We start from the raw sequence: 5,112 nt of genomic DNA, 5'->3' as shown, positions 1-5,112 counted from the left end.
CCGTTAGAGGCAAAGCTCTTTCAGATGAATTTAATAGGCACTTTCTGCTTTCTGGAGCACCACCAATACAGAGCACTGGAGGTTTTGAAGATTATATTTCTTGCAACCTTTCTAATTCGCTGTTCCTTTATCCTGCTTCTCCCGAAGAAATTGTGATGTTAATTAAGAATATTAAAACTAATTCGTGTGGGTTTGACGACATTAGCGCAAAGCCAATTAAAGCTGTGTCTGGCCTCCTTGCTGGCGTACTATGTCATATAACCAATTTAGTTCTCTCCACTGGTATTTTTCCTGATAACATGAAGATTGCAAAAGTGTGTGTTTTGTATAAAGGAGGCAGCGTTGACTGCTTCAGCGATTACCGGCCGATATCTATTCTCCCACTATTCTCAAAAATAGTGGAAAAGGTAATTAATGTGCGATTGGCAAATCATTTAAACAAACAGGCATTGATATCTCCACATCAATATGGATTTCAAAAGGCAAATCACAGAAAGTGCATTACTTAATGTTAAAGATAAAATAGCAACAAACCTAGAAAACTGTCTTTACACTCTGGGTATCTTTTTAGATTTTAGCAAAGCATTTGATTCCCTTAAGCACGACGTACTTTTCGCAAAATTACCTCACTATGGCATACGAGGCATCTCTCTTGATCTGATACAAAACTTCTCAACAGGCCGTTCTCAATATGTTTTTATTAACAACGAAAAATCTGACTTCAATAAAATTTTATTCGGTGTACCGCAAGGATCTATTTTAGGTCCAGTTTTATTTTTACTCTATGTTAATGATATAACAGCTATTGTTGGTACCCAAGACATTGTTCTGTATGCCGATGATACAACGGTGTTTTTTTCAGCGGATGATATACCGTCTCTTGTAAGTACAGCTAACCTGTGGCTTCAAAACTTGTCAAACTGGCTCTATGCGAACCAGCTTAAACTGAATACCAATAAAACAAAATATATTCTGTTTTCCTCTATTAACAAACCAGTTTACATTAACGACAATGTGACCTTTCGTACACAGGTAGTCGAACGCGTTCCTGAACATAAATTCCTCGGTGTGCAATTTCACGAAAACCTCAAATGGACATCCCATGTAAATAATGTACGGCATAAGATCGCATATTCGATAGGTTTATTGAACAAGCTTCGTTCAGTGCTACCTGAGCATCTAAGAGGCCAACTTTACTTCAATACAATTCAATCGCGCATAGACTACTGTCTATTAGTATGGGGCAACTCATCGAAATACAACATTGACAGTCTTCACATCATGCAGAAAAAAGGAATCCGATCCATCTCAAACCTAGCTAGGTATGAACATACGTCTCTTTATTTCAGGCAGCTTCGGATCCTTCCAATTCACTACCTGTACAAATTACGACTCTCAGAAATTGTGTTCTCTGAAATAAAACGTGACCATGATTTATTCTTCTCAATTTATGTCGATGCTGAATGTCGCTATAATTTAAGGCATAATAGTTTTAAAACACCGCGAACGAGAACTAAATATGGCGAACAAATTTTATCTTGGCAGATTCCTAATCTTCTCAACCAGCACCCGAATGTAATCGACGTTATAGATAAATTCCCATCCATGCGTGTACTTAGAAAACAATTAAATATTATGTTTCTGCAGTATATATGACACTTCCCCGTTACGTTATCAACTGTATCCTAGTATGTCATGTTTTTTCACAAGTTAGGTATGTAGAGTATATGAAACCTTTATTTCTGCTGTATAGGTTGTTGTTGGTACTGGGCCTTTTTGTGTTGTTGTTTGTTACCATGATCCTCCTTCTTTATATCAGATAACAAACCATTCATTTTTAGTATCTAAGCTGTTTTCACTTTTATTATATTGTATAGTTTGAACGGCAATGATGTTGCTGTGTGTCGTGTGCAGCTGCCCTACGGGCCCAGTCAGGCCAGTCAGGCGATCACGTCGTCACACAGCTGCTGCAGCTGTGTGACGTTGTGATGTATCGCCTTTCGCCCGCGGGCCGCTGCATTGTGCTTCACTGTTGTTGTTGTCGAACAAATTGAATTGAATTGAATAAACTTCATTGAATAAACTTCAAAAAAATAAATAAAAAATAACGGCACGGGCAGTGCACACGCCAAGTGGATCTATGGGATGAGCCGTAGCAGTCCGCAATATGAACCCAAAGTGCGGCGTCGTGACCTTCTTCAAGCGGCGGCAGAGTTTGGCGTCCATGACTGAAACGGTGGCTCCAGTGTCCACAAGGGCTAAGATTTCGGTGCCATCTATGACAATACTAATGATGTTTGCGGGAGAGGAGGTCTTGGGCAGATCGACGACGACGCAGTTCTTGCCTCCAGAACTGCGGTGCCTAGTTTTCCGCTTGCGTTGGGGCAGGAAGACGACGCGTGGGAGACAGCGAGCGTTGTCGTGGAGACGAAGATCGGCGGCTGGCGAAGTCACGGCTTTCGGAGGGCATAGATGTCACCGGCCAATAAGCGGCGCCCTCCTGAATGAGTTGTGATGGGGCGTAGGAATAAGCCGTGGGAGGGTTGCGTTTAGTTGTCATACTGCGGCGCCAATCGCGGGCCACATGGCCAGGAGCCCTGCAGGCAAAGCAAATTGGACGATTGTCCAGCGCCCTCCAAGGGTTAGTGAGCTGCGGACCAGAGCATACCTGGGGGCGTACAGGTAGGCGGGCGGAAGAACGATGGGGCTCCAATGTACGTATCTGGCTGCGACTTAAGCATAAGGTCGTCGTGGGACAGTATCAACAAAAGTCGGTGGAGCGGCCATCGGCATAGAGGGTATGGAATCGGCATAAGCCAGAGTTGCGGTGACTGGGGCTGTCAGCGCAGCGTCGGAATAGGGCACGGGGGCGACAACAGGAGTTGACTGCAGCGCAGTTGGAAGGGACTGAGCAACTTGTTGTTGGACAATGGTCCGGAGGTCAGGGCTGAGAGAAGATTTACACTCCGGAACGTTAGGGATTAGGACAACTGACGAGCCACTTTCTCGCTCACAAACTGCTGGATGCGCTGAAACAAGGTACCGTCACTGTTGTTCGCAGCCAAGCTGGACATAAACTGATCTTGTGCGACGGGTCGCCGAGTTAGAGCCCGCTGCCTGTGCAGCTCGTCAAAACTCAGCCAAATGATAACGACCTCTGGCATGGTTTGAGGGTTTTTCGCGAGAAGCATTTGGAAAGCATCGTCTTCGATGCCTTTTAGGATGTGTTTGATCTCGTCCGTTTCAAGCATGGCGCTGTCGATCCTCCTGCACAGATCTTCGACGTCCTCAATGTACGAAGTGAAGTTTTCACCACTTTTCTGTGCACGTTCGCGCAAGCGCTGCTCGGACCGGAATTTTCGTACAGCGGGACGTCCAAATACTGCTTGGAAGTTGGCTTTAAATTCTGCCCATGTTTGAAGACGCGTGCTGCGTTGTTCAGGAACCATTTCTCCGCGAGCCCAGTCAAAGAAAATTCCACGTTATTGAGCTTGAGGTGGTTGTCCCAATTGTTATGAGTGCTCACCCGTTCAAACACGGCAAGCCAGTCGTCGACGTGCTGCTCATCGGTGCCGTTGTACTTGGGAGGGTCCCACTCACGGATCGCACCAGAGCAGACGATGGGTGTTGGCGTAGGCGGGATGTTATCGTCGCGAGGCATTGTAGGAGGGTGAAGTGTCTGATTGCAGAGCTCCAGGGTAAGGAACCGAATGCCGACGCGGGTCACGCCCTCTCGACGATTCCAAGTGGAACTTCTGTGATATCGGAATTTTTGTGGTAATTCAGTGTGTTTCACGGTCCTGGCTTTGGGTGTACTCGTCAAAGAATGCTACGCATTATTAAACATGCTGCATATAAAGCAGGATGTGGGCAGTAAAGATTGATGGTGTTCATTTCCCCGAAGTCTGATGCTGATCAGGAAGCTAATCGCCCGGGCTCCGGGTCATTTGGCAGGAGGCTCGCAGTGCGATGGTGTTGAAGTTCTCGGAGATGGCGTTCGAACTGGCGAAGTCTATGCGTTTGTATTTGATAAAAGGGAACTATTTACATTAGACTAACTGGGTGCACAAAGAATAAAAAGAAAAAAAACAACTCCAAACTGCAGTTAGACGCTAGAAACAAGTGCGTACAAGTCACTCGAGCTTCTCAACTCCGTCTAACTCTCCTATGCTCGGTGTGTGCACAAACCGCTCGAGAAACGACGGCCGGAATTCTGTCTCTGTCGCAGGACCCGTCTAGTTGCCCGGTACACAGCTGTACCCTATATATACCGTTGTCAGATGGTGGAGGGTTTGGCACGAAGTGCCGCACCCCGGAGCAACAAAACTCAACCAACCATCATCATTCAACTCCGATAACGCCACTCGTGGTACGGTCCTCCCCGTATCGAGGGGGAATCTCGCTTTAGAGTGGCGGCCCTTCACCCTGGGCACAAGGGCGGCGATGTGCATGCCATGGTTGCGTAGAAAAGAAAACGTTAGCCAGCCTGAAAGCGAATAGAGACATTAGTAAACCACCTCGATGTTCCCCCCAGCCTCCTCTGGGATCACTGCCGGATTACACCAAGTAGATGCGAAGCCCTGAGACCCAAGCTTGCGCCGCTCTCCAGGCCTCCTTCCGTACTTTCGCAAGCACTTCGTGGAGGCCTGGCCACCGCTCACAGTAAGCAGCAGCGCAGCGGGCCAACCAAGCATGATATGAAAATTCCACGAGGACCAAAACAAACTGGTTTACTGCTACGCGCGGGAGCAGGGTGAGGAACCTCAGAGTTTCGTAAGAAATGCCAGGGATGTCGAATAACTGAGCCAATTTTCGTAGGAGTGCCTGCGGAATTGTGCAGTCCCGAAAGACGTGCGACGTGGGCTCGAAGGTCAGTCAACGGTCTCAGTCGACGGTCGCCCGCGCTTGCGCTTCCGCTTGCTCTCTCGGAGTACCGACGATTGCTTGATGCGGCGGTTCCTTTAATAAAGCCTCCGCCTAAGCGACAACAACACCAACGTCTCTAATTATGCTCAAAAATACGCCCTCATACCCTCGCCGGGAACCCAACGATGTGATTGAAACGAAATTCACGTTCACTACGCGTTTCACGCAATTCGACTAATCGACCTA

The sequence above is a fragment of the Haemaphysalis longicornis genome, unplaced genomic scaffold, assembly GCF_048455015.1.
Source record: "Haemaphysalis longicornis isolate Haplotype H1 unplaced genomic scaffold, Haemaphysalis longicornis Haplotype H1 scaffold_2, whole genome shotgun sequence".
NCBI lineage: Eukaryota > Metazoa > Arthropoda > Arachnida > Ixodida > Ixodidae > Haemaphysalis > Haemaphysalis longicornis.
Note: the sequence above shows the minus strand (reverse complement) of the source record.